Here is a 21510-nt window from a genome sequence, read left to right on the forward strand (position 1 = left end):
GCCTGTCATTGATTACAGGGCTCTCAATCGGAAGGTGGTGTTGCAATCTGTGCCCCTTCCCGACCTTCATTCTTGCTTTTCATGGTTTCGTAAGGCCAAGTTCTTCACTATCTTGGACTTGAATCAGGCCTATAATCAAATTCCCCTTGCCGAAGAGTCTAAACACCTTACAGCGTTTGCCACGGACTGGAATTTATATGAATACAACCGCGTGCCTTTCGGGCTCCCCACGGGAGCAGCTGTACTCACTAGGCTACTAGATAGGGTCTTCTCCGACATCAAATTTGAGTACTTATATCACTACTTGGATGATGTCGTCGTATTTTCAGAGACTTTTGAAGAGCATCTAGATCATCTGCGAGAAGTTCTCGATCGCCTTCGTAAGGCGGGGTTAACTGTTAAGTTGTCCAAGGTTGCCTTCGCTAAGCCCTCTATGTCTTTCCTTGGGCATATTGTGTCACCTGATGGTGTAGCTGTCGATCATTCTAGAACTCAGGCCATCCGTGATTTTAAACCTCCCAAGGACATTAAAGGTATCGCCAGGTTCATTGGCATGGTGAATTTCTTCAGGAAGTTCATTCCTAATTTTGCTAATAGAGCGGCGCCCTTAAACCTTCTTCGTAGGAAAGGCATCAAATTCGAGTGGGGACCTTCTCAACAAGCCGCTTTTGAAGACCTTAAATTAGCTCTTTGTAATGCCCCTGTTCTTGCTATGCCTGATTTCTCGAAGAAATTCATCGTCCAAACCGACGCGTCGTCGTCAGCGGTAGCTGCAGTCCTTCTTCAAGAGACTGAACTAGGGAGGCGCCCCATCGCCTATGCATCTAGGACTTTGTCGGCTCAAGAAGCCAAGTATTCCATCTATGAGCTCGAAGGTTTGGCAGTTTTATTTGCCTTAGAAAAGTTCCGTCTCTATCTGGAACATGTCAAATTCGACCTGGAGACAGATAACCAAGCCTTAAGCTGGGTCTTAGGTAGGCCGCGTCGTACTGGTCGTATAGCCCGTTGGGCTATCCGTATTTCTGCCTTCCAATTCGAGGTCAGGCATATCAGAGGTACTGAAAATGTGGTTGCTGATGGACTCAGCCGTATGTTTTCAAACGACGTTGAGAACCATGAACCGGTCGACCGTTCATCACCTCCCGAGTCCACACTAGTTGATGTTAGTGCCATTTTAACTGATGCCCCCATGCTCTTTAGGGATATCGAGAAATACCAACGTGAAGATCCGACGCTGGCTCCGATAATGGAAACCCTTTCTTCTGGGGAACATGTCGTCCCTTATGTTCTGAGGAATGGTGTTTTATGTTGCCCTTCGAGGCATGACAAGATGATGAAAGTTGTCGTTCCAGCTGTTCTCGTGCCTATGATCTTCAAATACTATCATGAGACCCCATTGGGGGGGCATCTTGGAATCTTTAAAACCCGTGAAAAGATTCGTGAAAGGTTCATCTGGAAAGGTATGGACGGTGAAATTCGTGAACTTGTAAAAGCTTGTAAATCTTGTTTGATCAGTAAACCCACCATGTCCACTAAAGTAGGCCTTTTGTCTTCTCATCAAGCGTCGCGCCCCATGGAACGCCTGTATATTGATTATGTAGGACCCTTCCCCCAGTCGAAGGGAAATGCCAACAAATTTATCTTTGTATGCGGAGATGGTTTTACCAGATTTTCTTGGTTATTTCCGACTAAGCTGGCTACCGCTCAGTCCACCATTACTTGCCTAAATTCTATTTTCGCTTCTTTTGGTCCGTGCCAATACATTGTATCTGATAATGCTAAGGCTTTTACATCTAATTCATTTCGTAAATTCTGTTTTGACTTGTCCATCTCTCATGTAACTACTTCTGCTTATTACCCGCAACCATCTCTGGCTGAACGAGTTAACCGTAATCTCAGGTCCGCTCTCATTGCTTATCATCATGAAGACCCTTCCAGGTGGGACACGTCCCTGCATTGGTTAGCTTTTGCTTTGAATTCGGCGGTTCATGAATCTCACAAGTTTACTCCAGCTTCTTTGATGTTCAAGTTTGTTCCCAACTCGCCGCTCTCTAACCTCTGGTCTCTGAGTGACATTCTGCCCGAGACAATAGATCCGGACAACATTAAAGATCTTTGGAAGAAGGCTAAAGCTAATCTTAAAGTATCTCATGAAAAGGTTAGGGAAAGGTATGATCGTGGACGGAGACCCACCACCTTGAAGGTAGGTGACCAGGTTATGGTCAAAAATTTTGTTCCCGCGGGCAAGCTTGCCCCCAGATTTCATGGGCCTTGTATCATTCTCGATTTTCTTACGCCGGTTACCTTATTGCTAAGTAATCCAGCCACCGAGAGGATATTTAGGGTTCACCTGTCCCAGGTGAAACCGGTGTAATTTCTGTGTTAACTTGCTTCATATTATTTTGAAAGGATATGAAGGTTATATTTTTTTTTGAGTTTCACTTTTAAGGCATTCTGCCCCTTCTATAGGATTTTGTTTCTTATGTAAGCATGTTTGTGAAACCTGCCCCGACCCATTAAACTGCCATCCTGTCTTTGCCACGGCCATTACCACGCTCCCGTCTCCTGCTCCACTCTACACAGTGGCTTAATGAATACCATGAATATCTGCACGCCGCTGGCCCCTCACTCTCACTACAAGCCTGTACCCTCAAAGAAAATGATTGTCCAACACAATTCTGCCGCCTAGCTTTAATGTTTCAGCGCCCCCGCAGCCGCGCAGCGCCGTGCAGCGACTGGGGAGGGGGATGGGCCCCCTCCTCTCCAGCGAGGACGACATGTGCACGGCGAGCCGGAGCTCACCTCCCGGCCAAGGCTGATGTGCGGCGCACGACCTGCTACTGGCCCGCAGCCTGTATATGTTCACCGCGGGCGCGGCGTGCTTCTACACCTCTGCTCCCCTCATAGTGCGGGCGAGCGGTATCTCAGGGTACTTAAGGGGTCCGAGCGGCCTCCCTTGGACGCAAGCTGCAACGGCCGGTCTGGCCATCCTTCTTAATCTACATCAGCTATATGGACTGTCACCCTAAGCAATAACTACTCTTGGAAATTCAGCAGCAATATTGGGTGGACATTGCAAATTTTTCCTTCACCTTTAAGTATTAAAAGCTTATCTTCAGAAATTCAACTTCGATAAACATAAAAACCTTACGTTACCAACTGCAACAAAAATTTTGGAACTGAATTAAGAAATTTCTCAAAAACTTCTGCAAGTTATCTTAATATCAACATCAAAACTTGGAACTTATTTTCAAACAAACGTTTATGTTCTTCTGTGTTACCCCTTGGATGAACTTTTGGGGGGGGAGGTCTGTACCGGGCGGTACACCTCCACACCGTTTATTTAAAAGTTGCGCCAGTTAATACTCCTCTTCTGGAGGAAATCTGAACTTTATCTACGGTCTTAATTTTCAAATTTCTCAGAAGATGTCACTACCTGGAAAATTTTGAGTTTGTGAACTGTGTCATTTTCGATGTACTTTTGTTTTGCTTGTATTAAGAAGTGTGAACTTTCTCTTCTAGAGGACACTACTGAAGATCAACAATAGTGCAACCTAGTGCAGAGTCAAAGAACTATTTTGTTGGAGAAAATTTAATTTCAGGAGTTTGTTCTTTGTTAAATTTATTTCTATCATTGTTTAAGTTGGCAATATTTACCCCTTTCTTCCCCTTGCTTTGAATGTATCCAATCACGAATTTCTTCAATGAATTTCTGGCCAATCAGGGGTATCTTCCCCCAACTTGTATCTGTTGCGGGGTCCTACCCAATAAAATCTTTGTGGGAGGGTGTTTTCTTTCCCCTAACGCCTAGAATTCTCTGCGAGAGTATTTAAACTGCTGATTTTAGGGTCTCCGGGCCACTTCTGTTCCATCTTTCTGTGTATTAAGTACATAGCAGGAGGCGGGAAGCGCCTCTTTCCTCGGCAGCGTTCTACTACCAGGTAATGGCCTATTAATATCTTCTTTTCTTGCTAGGTCGGCAGTTTAACTCTCGCGGCGGGTTCGAAGCGTTTTCCATCATGTAACCTTTTCCTAAAATGTAACTACTCTTTTCTTCTATTCTCTTGTAAAGCTACATTATGGGATAGAGTGTGCTAACCCTCTCGAGTTCCCACTCACATCGTCTTGAGGTGAACTTATTTTTCTCACCCAATTCTCCCGTAATGTAATGTAAATTGCCATTAAGTCACCTCCGTAGTATGGGATTAGCCCTTGTAGTAACGGCCTAGTGCCAAGTAGGTCTTAAGCAAAGTGTATTAGGAGTGCAAGTTCGCCTCCTCTCAAGTTGTATTTTAGAGGTCATGTATTAATCTTTTCTCTCCTAATAGACCTCAGTAGGTTGGGTATTTTACCCCTGTGTATATGTCCTTTGAGGACAACTTGAAAGTTGAGTTTGGTGTGGCCTGGAAGAGGCTTAACTTTAAGAGCGAGTGGCTCTTTTCTAAAACTGAGAGTTGTATGCCTCGAGGAGGCTTTGTTGTGTAATTTGGAGCAAGGGCTCCAGGGTTTGATTGGGGTCTTCTGCCCCTTTTGTTGAAATTGGTATATCGTAAAGTTGAGCTAGTTGCTCAAGAATTGTGTTTTCAGGGCTCGAAGCCCAAATTCTTTAATCCCTGTAATTGTACATTTCAAGTTGTATTTCGGCTACTAAGTACCTGTTCTATTTGTTGTTACCTAATTTTGAAAAGAAAATATAACCTTGTTAAAATTTTAAATTTAATTTCTCTTTAGTAGTTTGAGACCTATTCACCACCCAGCACCTTCTTTCATGCTTAACTACCACAAAAACACGGTAACAATTATTATTATTATTATTATTATTATTATTATTATCCTTTTCCCAGTTACCTGCGGTTGGCACTTTGTGTGGATTTAATCCGTTTTTACGGCCGGGTGTCTTTTAACCATAATTGGTTAATTTTACTGGCACGGGGGCTTGGTATCGTCTTCATAATCATGTCATCCTCATTACGATACGCAGGTCGCCTACGGGTTTCAAATCAAAAGACCTGACTGTCGAGCCGAACTTGTCCTTTTTGAAATTTTAACTTTGTTCTATTAATTAACCCTCTAAGTGTGCAACCTAAAACTTACAGGTTTTTAGCAAAAACAAAGAAGACCAGTGTGTGCAACTATCACCTATAACGACCGTTAATTGACGGTCCCTTCGGGGTCGTTACAACCGGTTTCGACTGCAATTTCGTCTATATTCACACCTGCTTCCTTGAGCAACAGAGCTTGGTGCCTAATTAACTGCGCTCCTCACCAATCAACACATTCCTGTTAATAACATGAAATTATTAGTAGGCCTATACATTCTTACTTTCATGAATGGTAATTTCTGTGTAGACTTCAGTATTAGCTGATTTGTGTTTATATATATGCGTGAATTAGTTTCATTGCATATATTGGTTGTGTACTGCTTCTTCACTGTTGCAGCCAGCCGCGAATGGAACCGCTTTTTGCAAGAGATCAGAGGGGTACAAAATCCGGGAAGCTTTAACAACTCTGCTCAAAATATCGCGATGGGATGATCTAGTAGTAGTAAGTAAGTAAGTAAGTAAGTAAGTAAGTAAGTAATGTTTCCAGCCATACAGTTTCAAAATATTCTTTAATATGAAGAAATCAAATACCGTACATAACCTGAAATAATGATAAATGATTATATATTTATCTGGGTCATTATTGTTCATTTCCTGTCATTTGACCGGGTCAGGAATGGAATGAACGAAGCCCCTTTCTGGCGGCGAGGATGGGACTTGTGCCGCCTGCCGAAGCCTGTGGCACTCCTCTGGGGCAATGATTAATGAAATGAAATGTTCCATGATAGTGTTGCTGGAATGAAAGATGACAAGGAAAACCGGAGTACCGGAGAAAAACCTGTGCCGCCTCCGCTTTGTCCAGCACAAACCTCACATGGAATGACCGGGATTTGAACCACGGAACCTAGCGGTGAGAGGCCGGCATGCTGCCGCCTGAGCCACGGACTCTTGTTCATTTCTATACAGACATTAATTCATTGTTTTGTTTTAGACGCAGAAGGTCCATTTATTTTATATACTGTGTACTGTATTCCATAGTATGTTATGTACATAGGCTATAGTAGGGTAGAGTAGGTTTGAGTAGGAATGAAATTTATTTTTTTTTTGTACAAGGGCCCATCAGCATTGCTCGGGATATACTACAGCTTATAAACATTGTGTAATTCATTCAGTCTGATAATATTATTATTATTTTAACGTCTCTCTAACTACTTTTACGGATTCCGGAGATGCCGAGGTGCAGGAATTATTTTACATGTCAGAACATCTTCCGACACGAGGCTGGCGCACTTAAGCACCTCCAAGTACCACCGGACTCGAACCCACCAACTTGAGCCCAGGACCGTGCTTTTGCCGCCTGAGCCACTCAGCCCGACTATATTAAGTTTAAAACAGTAATCATGCATTTAATGGTTAAGTATAAGACAGCGGCATGTGTCCCTAACATCGGTGGGTAAAATGAGTAATCTATCAATCTAGTTTACTAGCCCATTTCTAATATGTATCATTTCTTAGAGTAATGAGCGTCGTCATTAACTTCGTGTAGTTTATTCACATTATGTCTGGCTTTACTAGAGCTCACTTGGGTTTTTTCCCGGAAGTTTAAAGTGGGATAACTTTCCTGCTGACGAATTGTTTTTCCGGTGAAAATTCCACTCTAGTATCCAACGAGGTTTGAGCCTCAGATATCTATATGGACAGCTATTAGCTAAATCACTGCACTTATCACAATTCCCCCTCCACTATTTAGACGCATTATTATTATTATTATTATTATTATTATTAAGATATTCATCGAAAAGGACTACGTTTTTTTTGCTAGGGGCTTTACGTCGCACCGACACAGATAGGTCTTATGGCGACGATGGGATAGGATAGGCCTAGGAGTTGGAAGGAACCAGCCATGGCCTTAATTAAGGTACAGCCCAAGCATTTGCCTGGTGTAAAAATGGGAAACCACGGAAAACCATTTTCAGGGGTGCCGACAGTGGGATTCGAACCTACTATATCCCGGATGCAAGCTCACATCCGCGCGCCTCTACGAGCACGTCCAACTCGCCCGGTAAAGGACTACGTAGAATTTTCGTTTCACGCGGCTGTTCTCGTCGTGATCATAACAAATAAATTCTGATTTTACTATAAATATTAACCACAGCAAAGTAACTCTTGATTGCACGAACTCCACTTGCATTAGCCAGGATCTGAATCGCAGCCATCTTGGAGTGAACCCAGTGTGGAGTGACGGGAAGTGTGCAAGTAAAACCTTCAGTTCCAGTCCTTCAGGCAAGCAAGTCAATGTTGAAAATATCCTAGGGATATGAGATACGAACTTTAGGTAACTAAAATATAATAAAGTATGAGAATATATTCTTTATGTATTCCTAATAATTACAATCCTTTTCTTAATCATCGATATCCGGTCGATTAGATTAGCAGTTTGCCTTTTATTCTACCATTACGAGCGCTAATGTGAGACAGTGCATTGATTCACTTAAGCACCACTACGTGCGCGAATGTTTGTCAATGCAGAGTTTCACTTAAGCCCACTCACTTTGGGTGGGGGACGCAGACGAGGAATACACTCAAGGCATCCCGTGCCTATCATAAGAGGCGACCGTAAGGGGCGACCAAGGGTTGATTGATTAAGAACCATGAGACTATTTGTGATTAGTACCATCACGCGGAGAACATAATGGGTCGCGTTTACTTCCGGGTAGTACCACTCCGTTAGGTAAACAATAGGTTTGTGATTAGTAGCAGCAGAGAGTGGTTCCCTGTGGGTTTACAGTACTCATGATTAGTACTACTATATGCGGAACACCACGGGCTTCCGTTGCCTGTGATTAGTACCATTCTGAGAAACACCACGGGTCTGGGCGTTGCCCGTGACTAGTACCCACTATGTGAGGAAAACCACGGGATAGTGAGAATCCCTGTGATTAGTACACTTAGGTGACGAACACCATGGGTTTACGTTGCCTATGAGTGGTGCCATTATGTGAGAAACAACATAGGTCAGCGTTACGTGTGTGACGTAGATTACTTGTGAATAGTACCGTAATGTGTGGAACACCGTGAGTCTACGTTACTTTTGGTTAGTACCGCTACATTAGATACACAATTATTCTACTTTACTAGTGATAAGTACCATTATAAGGTGGGCGTTGACTTGGAGTTTGGACCCATTTAGACAACAAGCATCATCGATTCAGGATTGTACTTTGGACGCAGTCCCTAGGTCAGTAATACTATTGTTTAAATGTAGTTTCTGGGAAGGTGGGGCATGGCGGGTCGGATCCACTGATCCTAATCAATGTTCATCGTCGTCTTTCTGAATTAAAGGCAGTGAATTGATCATGGAATTTTTATATTTCAATATTTTGAGTTGGGTCCGCTGATTACCTTACATTCATATTCATCTATTCATTCATCATCATCACGTTCTGAATTCTGGTCAGTGTATGAATATTGGACTTTCAATGTTTCATTTCATTTCGTACCATTAGAGGCCGATTACCTATATTTTAGTCCCCTTTAAACAACAAGCATCATCATCACCATTACTTAAGTCCTTATAACTACATTCGGTGTGAGCATTTTTCAAAATCAAGGAACGCTTGAGGGTATTGAACCAAGGAACACATTACAGATATAATTATATAAATAAGTTAATTTGGCTAGGATTTGAATCAAAAAGGGAACAAGTAAAGAAACATTCGATTTTAGGCCTTTTTCTGGAAATGCATTTAGGCCGCAAGTGATTTTCGAAATTTTTTTTTTGAATTTGATAGTGGTATCGAAGACTCAAAATTTGAAACCGTTACGGACCCTTTAACCCTTCAACTTGAGGAAATTGCTTAATTTTAAGTTTTCGTAGTATGGAGACACGTATTTGTTCTGCGAAGAAATGGTTTCAGCATTAAAATAATTGGGCTCGATTACACATGCTTGAGGAATATTTTACTCAATTACGATTACAAATTACTTTTTCAACAAGTAATCAGTAAAACTACAAGTACAATTACTTTACAGAATGTTAGTCTTACGGAAATCACTGCCTTGTTTGTTGGGGCTAGAATAATACAAAAAGCTTGCAAGGAAAAGGAACATATTACTTCATTTTGGGTGTGTGTGTGTACCTTTGCATAGAGGCATTAAGTGGCTATCCTCACTAGGTGAGATTAAACATGATACCTTGTAATTTTCGAAATTATATTTGTATATCATTTTAAATTTAATTAATGGTTGTTTGCGTATGAAGTGATTTTCCATTTACTTTGCAAATAAATTCATTTGTTCTTTAAAATTCCCATCACTAATCCTCGATGTCTTAGGAGGGAAGTACATTTTTGAATTTGCTGAAAAGACGACCTAGAGGAGCTCTTGAAGGAATATCTGTGTTTAATTTGAAGAAAATCTTTGGAATGTCTTCGAAAGTAATACAGAGGTAAGAAAGTACATCACCTAGAAATGTTGAAACTACTGGTTGTGTTCTAGTAGAACTGAAAAAGTTACCGTAATTTAATTTCGCCCCGTTTCTGCTTCTGTGCGATGTATATTAATTATTAAAAAGTAACGATTACTACAATGTAACGAAAACGATTTTATTTCAAGAAGTAAATTAGAGACCGCCTCTGTGATTTAGTGGTTAGTGTGATTTGTTGCCAACCCCGGAGGCCCGGGTTCGATTCGCGGCTCCGCCACGAAATTTTAAAAATGGTACGAGGGCTGGAACGAGTTCGACTCAGCCTCGGGAAGTCAGCTGAGTAGAGGAGATTCGATTCCCACCTCAGCCATCCTCGAAGTGGTTTTCCGAGGTTTCCCACTTTTCCTCCAGGCAAATGCCGGGGTGGTACCTAACTTAAGGCCACGGCCACTCCCTTTTTGCTTCCTTGTCTATCCCTTCCAATCTTTCTATCCTTCTACAAGGCCCCTGTTCAGCGTAGCAAGTGACGCCACCTGGGTGAGGTACTGGTCCTCCACCCCAATGTATCCCTGACCCAAAGTCTCATGCTCCGGGACACTGTCCTTGAGGTGGTAGTGGTGGGATCTCTCACTGAGTCCGAAGGAACAACCAACCCTGGGCAGTAAACAGATTAAGAAATAAATAAATTATAAGTAAACATTACGTTTTCTAAAGAGTAACGATTACAATTGAAAAGTACTAAGAATGTAATCGTTGCAAGTAATTAGATTACTTTTACTCAATTACTTCCCATCTCTGCCAATGTGATGTTACTCATTTATTACTTACCAGGTATTCATCGACCGTGAAAATGCGCGGAAGTTATTATGTTAAAAACTTGGAAGGGGGAACACCACGTTGATGGAAAACAGTTCATTTTTAATTTAATAAGTCTTAAGTCGGAGGTCCAATAGATCAGGAATTCCTCGGGGGTGATACAGAACGAGAAGGATTAGGATAAATACGTGCGAATCTGTGACTGACGTGCTTGTGGCGTGAAATTTGATTACCCGTATGCGAAGTTTGATTGAGTTGTGTTTGCGCGTTCAGAGGAATCGAGATATCGGCACGGCAGGCGGGTGAATGAGGAAAACTGACGTTAAGAAGATAGTCTAAAAGGAAAATATATATGATTGTGGTAATTAGCTCTACTGAAGGGGATGACTTGCACTGCATCTTCCATGTTACGTTATTTCCACTGCATTTTTGACTTGATAACTGTAAAGCGTACTCCGCACAATTCTCGATCAATGTGAACAAACATATCATTGTTTTTATTCGTATCGAATCGGAACTTAGTAACACCGCAGTGTGGAGGGGAAGGGTTGTTGATGGTCGATCTGCTTGTTGGAATTATCAATGGTGTTTCAATGATTATATCATATCTGGATTCAGTGATCTGGAATGGAATGGAACAGATTCGTTTATCATTACTTTTAAAGCTAAATGGATTTTACAGCGTGGTTAAAAAATGATTTCAAACCGAGGTACAGGAATACCACGAAATCAGCTCAGTTACTTTGAAAATTGTAACTTTTATTAATTGCTGGGAAAATCTTCGTATAGCATTCTCACTGGTCCACTTGCATAGATGTTTTGCTGTCAAATTTTGACCATCTGTACGAACAAAGGTGAAACCTACAATATAGAATATACTGTACTTGTCCGTCGCACTTATTTTTTGTTACTTTGTGGATATTGCTTCCTTTACGAGTGACGGGCTATGCAGTCCTTAGCTTCCTGAATCCTACCTGAATGATTATGTTTTCTCAGTTGCAGAATCACTATCTTTTTACTAAGATGTCCAACTTTCAGCTACCATTCACTGAAAGTGATAGTTTCAATGTTTAGGCCAATACTCACGCTAATGCGATTGAAAGTCGATGTAAGAGGATGTGTATCTCTATAGACATTCGCCACGTAATATTGCAACTTTGATTTCATTATTCTTCCCTATCTGCTGAATTCTCAAACGGTTCTCTAAGTATCCTTAGGAATGATTTAAATTACTAATGTAGATTTAATGCAATCATAGCCTACAAACATAATTAAGCGAATTCTATAGTTGTTTTAATATAATTTCGGTATCTGAATTAATGATGTTAATTTTAGTTATAAATGTTGGTGTTATTTTCTGCGTTTTATACATCATTGAATATCTTAATTTTATCGTCAATTTTGTTGACCTAGGCAACCTCTATATATGAAGAATATGTAATAATATTTCTCAGGAGTCTGAACTGGTGTGGGGATCCTTATTAATATAGTGATGAGATCGGAAAGGGTGTGGCTGTTCTTTTATGTTACCGTTCCGACATAGTCTTAACCTTCAATGAGGAAACACTTTCGAAATGGGATATTACCGCAGTTACCTTCTCTGTTCCCTTGGTTTCCGACCATCAGATGAATTTCAAACACTTGACAGAGCCAGGAATTGAACACAAAACAAGTAGGTGGGAAGCTTTGCCCTAACCTCCTAGACTAATGGAGTGGGTCAAAGAAATACTGAGCTAGTGGTTTAACGTCCCTCTAACACATCGAAGACTTTCGGCGAAGCAAAGATGGGAAAGGACTAGGAAAGGGAAGATAGCGGCCGATGCATTATTTAAGGTACAGGGCCAGCATTTGCATGCTGTGATAATAACGGGAAGCGAAGGAAAAATATCTTCAGGGTTATGAGATCTGTTAACCGAAGAATATCTGAGTAACAGTGATCGTGGTGATTCAGTACACTATTTATGAGCTTATATGTTTTGCAAGGATATTAACCGTGATTCGTTGTTGAGACCACCTTTGGAATTTCAGTTGAATCATCACCCCGTAGCTGGATGGTCAGTGTTCTAGTCTTTGGGCTGTAGTGTTCGGAGTTCGATTTGCAGTGGCTTGGAGGCTGGCTGTTAGTATTGTTGTTAATCTTCCTGAAAGTCACACATCAAACACTACACTTCCGTCCACTGCAATGACACCCAGTTTATTTCCCACTGCAGACGACGCCCACTTTTATCGGAGACTTTGCTTTACAGGGACTGTACTAGGTTCCACTGTTATATTATTTGCACTTTGTTTATATCACAGAAAGTTCTGAATCCAAGTTCAAACAAATAGGATATTGAACAAATTAATAAGATATGTTAAATATTTTCATCATCTCGTGAATTAGCCGTCTGTGCACCGAACGCCTTGGTCCTCAGTCCTTTACTTTTTTCATGATGGCCGATCCTGCACTTCGTTGGACTCTGGTTAGAATGGTTCCTCAAGACATGTTAGGAATGTCCTAATCATGCCATGGTGTATGGGTGTGGAGGTTGCTGGAGGAAATCGTGGTCAGGTCGATAACTGAAAATCATCGTGACGTAGTTTCAATCTACTCCACTTATACTTTCCATTTCTTTCATAGCAAATATCTTAGTAACACAGCCGTGGAGTTGTACAGTGTACGGTTATGGTAAACTGGATTATCAGCTATCTAAGAAATGCCCCTCCTTTCCTTAAGCACAATGTAATTGCCAATATTCAACATCCGATAGCACATATTCCAGAGATCCCTATTCATTAACTTCTTAACTTAGTATGGATTGGATTAAATTTATCCCTTTTCTGATGTTGAACAGTACTTACAGCGGAAATGCGGACAGCCGACTCATTCTCTAGTCAGATTGCACTGAGTTAGCTGTCTTCAGAACCTGTTCAATTAAGATCTCAATTTCATGCTTTGTTACCATTTCTTATTGGATTAAGTCCTCGGAACTAGAGAAAACTGGATTGCACTTTCAATTAAGTCAGTTTACTGGCATCTGAAGCTCTGTATCACACAATGACTTGTAGCATCCGGAGAGAACTGATGCAGGTCTTTCTATTTAACGCCGTATAACCAAACTGCGTGTCTGTGAGGATGGGTCCCTGCCTAATACTGAAGACGATACAAACACCCTGCCTCCGAGCCAGAGGAATTAACTGCTGAAAATTAAAATTCCTGATGCGTTATGGAATCGAACCCTGGACTCCTTAGACCAAAGGCCAGTAGGCTATACTAAACATACAGCCATGGAGCCGGGCACAGGCGTATTAAGGAAAAATGCTGGTGTGAAACCAGCCTTAGAGTGAAAGACAGAAATGCTTTTGCTTCCGTTTAAATATTCATACTTCTTTTGACAACTCAGGTGGTTATGGGTCGGAAGATACCTAAAATTTATGCAACGCATCATCTCCTATTATCCATATATAAAGTATCCTGGCCGATGAGTTATGAGGCAACCAATTTAGCATAATATGTTTTCATATTTACCAGACTCTCGCTGGCCATTCAGGTAGGATGAATGCTTCTTCAATATGCAAATAAAAATTATGTGAATTGATACGGAGTAACACATCCACACCTGTGTAATGGGAGCCCATAAGGCACAGAAATCATAGGAGTTGTTTTCCGTGGTGTAGGGTTAGTGTGCCTGCTTCTTACCAGGAGGCCTCGAGTTCGATTCCCAGCAAGGTCAGGGATTTTTACCTGGACCCCAGGGCTGGCTCGAGGTCCACTCAGCCTACGTGATTAGAATTGAGGAGCTATCTGACGGTGAGATAGCGGCTCCGGTCTATAAAGCCTAGATTAACAGCCAAGATGATTCGTCGTGCTGACCACACGACACCTCGTAATATGCAGGTCCTCGGGCTGAGCAGCGGTCGCTTGGTAGGCCAAGGCCCTTCAAGGGCTGTAGTGCCATGGGGTTTGTTTTTATATTCAGGTAAAGTAAAATTCATTTTTTAAAATGTGTCATACTCCTACGTGCATAGTTGCCTCTTGTAATAGGCCTACACCAGCCGTAAAGTAAGCACAAGCTATATGGTTTGTATTGAAGATGTATGAATGTAATTCACCGCTATATACTGGAAATCAAATTACCGGATTACCACAACTGTGAGATGAAATTGCCTTATGAATTTAATTATGGTTTTTAATCAGACTTTGAACAGCATAAGGACCTATTTAGTTCACCCAGATTGGAGTAGTTTCCATTTCCCATTACGAAGTCCGAAAAATAATTAGAAACGGTACATCCTTTACTATCCACTTTCTCAGGGACATTAATGGCCTACACGGAGATGGTCTTGCTTTGTTTAGTTTGTTATTTAATACGATTTTGTATTAAGCTGCAAGGACTTTTTAAACTACTAAATGTGAAAAACCTTGATACTTCGATTTTTGGCTATATGAAGTACCGTATCTCATATTTCTTTAACTTAACGAATACTTTGTACTGAAAGGAATATTATCTACAGTTTTACCCAACAATTCTCTTAAATAAACGTATTGAATTTTTAACAAATCAATGAAAACTGTTGTCTGTCCGATATCTAAGAACCCTTAGTCGCAAACCAATTAAAAACTTGAATGTAAGGTACGATCTCGCATATTTGAAGAAAGCCTTTATCATCCACTTGTAGAGGTTATAGGAAGTCCACGGAACTTACATGGAACATCAACTAGTAACGAAGAATTTGTCCCGACAAGTGTAACAACCATATTCTGAAAAGAGAGGATGGCCAAGTATTGGTGTACGAAGATAGACAGAACGAACAGCAGATATTGTAGGACAAAATTGCTATTGTTATAACATCTATATATATAAAATAAGAGTTTTGTCTGTACATTGCTCAGAATTTGAAAATAATGGTATTTCTGTATCGGTCATGTCCATAGTAACAAGAAAATGCACTTTTTGCTTTTCCGTAATTTCTGTCTGTCTGTCTGTCTGTCTGTCTGTCTGTCTGTCTGTCTGTCTGTCTGTCTGTCTGTCTGTCTGTCTGTCTGTATGTACACGCATCACGAGAAAACGGTTGAAGAGAATTTAATGAAAATCGGTATGTGAAGTCGGGGGATGAGCCTCTACAATCTAAGCTATAAATCATTTTACTCACGCTGAGTGAAATGGTAGTTTAGGGGAAGGCCTAAAATTGAATTCTCAACTATTTATGTTATTAGTGGTCTAATGAAAATCGGTATGTAAAGTCGGGGAATGAGCCTTTACAATCTAGGCTATAAATCATTTTACTCACGCTGAGTGAAATGGTAGTTTAGGGGAAGGCCTAAAATTGAATTCTCAACAATTATGTTATTAGTGGTCGTATTTTAAACAAAATGGGTATTCAAAGTTGGGGAATAAGCTGCTACAATCTAGACTATCAATAATTGTATTCACGCTGAGAAAAATGGTAGTTTAGGGGAAGGCCTAAAATTTAATTCTCAAATATTGTTATTAGTAGTCTTATCCTGATGAAAATCGGTATGTAAAGTCAAGAAATAAGTCGCTATAGTCTAGGCTGTAAATTATTTTATTCACGCTGAGTGAAATGGAATTTCCTATTATTCACGTCTTATACATTGTTACCGTACTGGCTATTATCACAAAGATATTCATGTATTTGGATTTTTGTTACTAAGTCCATATCAGCACCGAGTAACGAGAAAATGGGTAAACAGTACTTAATGAAAATCGGTGTGTAAAGTCGGAGAATAAGAAACTACAGTTTAGGGTATAAAATATTTTACAAATCACAGAGTTGAAAGAAAACTAAATGTGAAGGCCTACAATATAGAAAGCTCATAACATTGATCAACAATACCATTACATTGACCATTGTTTGCCGTGATGTGCTTTGTGTCTTCTGTTGCCCCTCATCTCCGGTAGATAGGATTACTGCTGCGTACACAGTATTTTTATTTGATTTACGTCGCACCGACATAGATAGGTTTTATGCCGACGATGGGATAGGAAAGGGCTAGGAGTGTCTTAGGCCTTAATTAAGGTACAGGCTCAACATTTGACTGGTGTGAAAGTGGGAAACCACAGAATACCATCTTCAGCACTGCCGACAATGGGGTTCGAATCCACTATCTCTCACAGCTCACAGCTGCGCACCGCTAACCACACGGTCAACTCGCCCAGTCGTACAGAGTGTAACAGCCTGCCTGAATATTGATGGGAAGTAGCTGGGGAGTTAGATAACGTTCTTCTTTAGCATGCCATTCCCCTGGTTTATAAATTTTCTGATACTTCTAGTACGTAACACACTGGATCATCATAGCATTCGGGCTATTCAATCCCTACTCTGAGGCACTGATTGGAATGAACAGTGTGCATATTTAATGGAATAATGGCAGATGAGTGTTCATGGCAATCTGAGGTCTGGTCATCCCAGCTCTGGAACTTTGGACTATTAGATTGGCACCGCAATCTAACCGCAGCACTGTTCGTTAAAAGTGATAAAACGTGCGGCTTTCCATTTGATCGAGTATTTTATATGATAGCATTGTTTTTAATCGCTACATTCATACTTACGTTCTTGTAATGACCTATGTTGATTTCAGTTAGGAAAACCACAAAGTCAGTCTTTTTGAGAATCCCGTAGCGAAGCACGGGTACATCAGCTAGTCTAAATTAAATATTGAGACCCCCAGTACGTCCGTAATACAATGTACTCTATGATTGTTCCTTGAAATTAGTGTTGTTAGAAGAGGTTGATTTATATCACCCCATTCAGTGCTTCGAGATGTTCTAAACTCTGTTCTAATTGTGAGTAAAGTAAGTGCAGTTTCAAGTTTATGTTGCATCCTAAGATTTTATATTTTTCTTCACTATTGTTTGTTGTCATACCTAATTTGTATCTTTCTTATTTCCCAAGAATGTATTGACAACTCCTTTGAAGCAAATCTGGCCTTTCGTTACGGCAGAGGCTCAACATCCTATGACCATAGTGATGAAGACATGTGAGAACTATTTTCTAAATTCTTTGATCACAATCTATTACCCAGGTATAGAACAGAAATGGTTGAGATTCCTCGCATTGTATGGCGATACCAAACTTATAATGAAACAAACAAAATTTAACGGTAAGGTAGTGCCTATTCAGACTTTTATATACAAAATCCAATTTCTTTCAGAGAAACAGACGACAATGTGCTCATTAGTCAACCAATATTGTTAAATACATATTAACGCGCATATATTAATTAATGTGTTTGTAACGAAAATGACATACGCAGTGATCATTAAAACACACCTACGGAAACACTACCGAGGTGAGTTTCGATCTATGGGTCACGAAAGTGTGAAGCGGAGAGCTTGCTCGTTGTACTGCACGTTAGTTGTAATAATGTGTCGCTTTATAGTGTGGAGAAGCACTCTAAGAGTTATTCAAATTCATTTTCTTGGAATTAGGTGGTAGTTGCACCTTGGAATTTGAACCGGTGAAATCTGTCGCCATGGCCTAAACATATATTGAAAATTGTTTAGATCGGTGGGGACACGTTGGTAAAGTCTCCTTGTAAATGATAAATTTCCATTCAGCCGCTCTTTTAATAAATAATTTGTTAACCCTTTATTCGAATATCTAAGAGTATTTACTATAGCTGATATATTGTAATTGATGTTTATAATAGTTCCACCAGATAATCCAAAAGAGTTATCATTCATACAAATTAACTGAGAACAAGATAAAACATTCGTAAAAGAATTATCTCAGGTAGCCATGGATATATACACAATACTATCACTCAAATGTAACTTCCGGGTGTTTTGAAGTTACCCAGCATCCTAAAATAAAAGTAGATAATTCATGAAAGGATTCAACGAACTGCTACCACCTCGACCAACGTCGAATTTAAAGTTCAAAGCAACTTCCGAATTACATTTTCGGGTTAATTTCTGAGTTGCTTTAAGGAAGTAATTAATATTCCCTGTATACTGATGTATCGATAGACGAAGTTCAGTGTTACTGATTGGTGCGTGCTATATGTGATTCACTTAGCTCCACAGTCTTTGCATCCCAGTCTCCACGCCTGCTGAGGATGTAATTGAAGTAAACGGGAGGTAATTGGATTATATGAACCTAGTTATAAGAGAAATTGCTGAAGAAACATTGTGCCAGGCCATTACATCTTGCTAAGCAATCTCTTAAGGAAGTTTAAAAGATTAAAAACACATTTTGCTATAACATTATACCATTTTTTAGTTACATTTTATATTTGGTAAAATGAGTGTTGTTTAAATAAGAAACTGGATATGTCAGTCATTTTTGTATCAATGTATCAGTATGTGTCGTAATTACATGATTACATATTTTGGTATATGACTTTAATCTTTCTAATGAGCGTGGAGGGTTAACTATAACGTGTAGGAATATTATTATTCAGAATTACATTAAAAATAATATATCCCAAAAATACTATTCAGTGAAATGTCCCGCCTTTATCTCAGCGCCTCAGTTGATGATGATGTGAATTGATGTTACAGTCTGCTCAAATTCTTCATTGAAACTTCTCTAAAACCGACGACAATTTATTAAAGTAAGAAACACTTTGATTAATTAATACAATTCTAAGAAATAAGCCACTATTTCATTTCAAGAGAGAAAGAAATATTCCTACCTTCTGAAGTAAAATTGAACGCTTGTTGATGATGGTTTTTGTTTAAATGGGCCTAAGTAAAAGTGAACAGATTACAGTATTATAAACTAGGAAACTCGTCAAAACCGTAATTCGAGAAAAAACTGGACACATCAAAGAACCGGGAAGCAAACACTACTATACCATAAACACTTTTATTCAATGGACGTTCTACGTAAATCCCAGAACAGTTGGAATGAATAAAAAAGATAAACGTTATGGCTATTTCAAAATAAATATTTTTAACGTCGTTGATGCCTAGGTTTTAGCCTATTTCTTTTCCGTGCGTCTTAATTAGAAAATTTGAACATACTTCTGTGTCCTACGGTATAGGGATAGCGTGCCTGTCTCTTACCCGGAGGACCAGGGTTCTATTCCCGGCCAGGTCGGGGATCGTTACTTGGATTTGAGTGTTAGTTCGTGGTCCGCTCTGCCTAAGTGATTACAGTTGAGGAGCTATCTGACCATGAAATGTGGGCGCCTGTCTAGAAAGCCAATAATGACGGTTGAGGGATTTGTCGTGCCGACCACACGACACTTCGTAATCTACAGGCTCTCGGGTTGAGCAGCGGTCGCTTTGTAGGCCATGGTCCTTCGGGGCTCTTGCACTGTGGGGTTTGTTTTATTTTTATTTTTTTTATAACCATAAGACTTTATGGTTGAGAATATGCAATAGAAGATCAGCATAATTATGTCATGATGCAAATCATCCTAATTTTTGTTTTAGTCTCAATAGTAAATCTGTCATAGAATTTCTATGAATGGCGATAATAACCCTGAATCCCCTAGAAAGGCTAATCTGTGATAATAAAAGACTAAAACTTATTTTAGAAACATCAAAAGTCCGGACCCCTTTTTATTAAACATTATTCAAATCGTCGATGCTTGTACTCGCCCAGGTTAAACAGTAAAACAGGCTCGGACGTTCCACATCGGAATTCAATGCATCATTCTTTCTGCATATGTTCAGGGAAATCAAATTGATCACTGGAATATCGGGCACTGTAAATATTACAAACTGTTTGAAGCACTCCTTTTGGAAGGAGAATAAACTAGTATTAGCACGGATGCGTAATTCAACAAATGAAAGTAATGTATATTTATATTGTTTATAAATTGATGTGTGTTGCGGTGTGGCTAGCCTAGGTTGTAAAAGCATGGAACGCTCACCCAGATGGGTTTTATTCCCTGCCGGGAAGCTGAAAGAGTATAAACAAGAATTCCACATCTTGAGCTGCAAACTGCCCTCTGGTTCACTCAGGCTGCACCAAAAATTAGTATCTGAATTATTCTATTTTTTCCAAATTAGTGCCGAGGTTATGGATAATGGATCATTTACTTCATACTCATCCAAGGGTTTACATTGCTTGTACGAAGATTGCTTTCCTTCTTGGTATGTGTTGCATTACATTTTTGTTAAATTAAGTATGCAGCATTATATTCGTTCTAACCATGTGATCGCATCATTTAAAAACTTGTCCCAGTCGTGGATAGCCTGGCCCATTGCTTCAAAAGGGAGCGACGTTGGGCGTAACTTGCTGAGGATTGACTCTGGAACTCTGGGCAAGGTAGTTGCCTACTTTAACGCAATTTAGTCGCTTGATCTCCAGAGTGAGACAGAGAGTGTTTGATCCGTGACACTTGCAAAATGAAGGAGAAAGGGAGTGGAAGAAGAGAGAAGAGAAGAGCATATCGATTTACTAAACCTATCGAGGAAGTTCGGTGTGCTTGCATTTAAACTCCTTGAAAGCACAGTAGATGTCTGTGAAATTGACGTTAATTACAAGAAGCACATCATTTTAGCCATGAACTTTGATCTTTACAAGTTCTGAGTGTGCCAACACAATTATGAAAATGTATGGAGGGAACTCTACGTGAGTACACCAGGTATCACAGTCTCATCGCGCTAGTTTCGCAACCTCCCCTATGAGTCAAGTATGTACTGTACTAATTTGACAAACACTGTCATGGTAACGCCAAAGTCAACTCTAACATTTTCATTTAAAATATCCAGTAGTTTCCTTACGATGGTGATGATTATGATTATGATGATGATTATGATCTCAATAAGCCAAACATCGCTCCAGTTTCATCATATAGTAGACAGGTATGATTACGAAAGTTGCAACACGAGATGGCGGGTCAAGCATTGTGGGATTCCTTTTTACCTTCATAGGAAAATGATAACTTTCCCTTTCAAATTTGGCTTATTATCAGGAACATAGGAAAATTCAGATTTCAGTTATTTTTAAATTGTTGCTGATGAATTGAGGGCAATTTTTTCTATTGGTTCTTCGCATTTGGAACGTTGAAGTTCTATATCTCACTCCAGACACTATGGGATGCCATTCACACTGTACTCATTATCACATCTACTTCAGTCATAATCAATTGTTGATTAAAAATAATCGTGCTGCCACCTTCCAGGAGTGTCCATGGACCTCAAAGAAACTAACCTCAATTCCTGCATGCAGATTACCACGAAATGAAACGTCACCACAGGAGATATGTTTAAATTTGGTAAACGTTCTGCTAGAAAATTAGTGAACGGAAAATACAAACAGAGC

This window comes from Anabrus simplex, chromosome 2 (assembly GCF_040414725.1).
Source record: "Anabrus simplex isolate iqAnaSimp1 chromosome 2, ASM4041472v1, whole genome shotgun sequence".
NCBI lineage: Eukaryota > Metazoa > Arthropoda > Insecta > Orthoptera > Tettigoniidae > Anabrus > Anabrus simplex.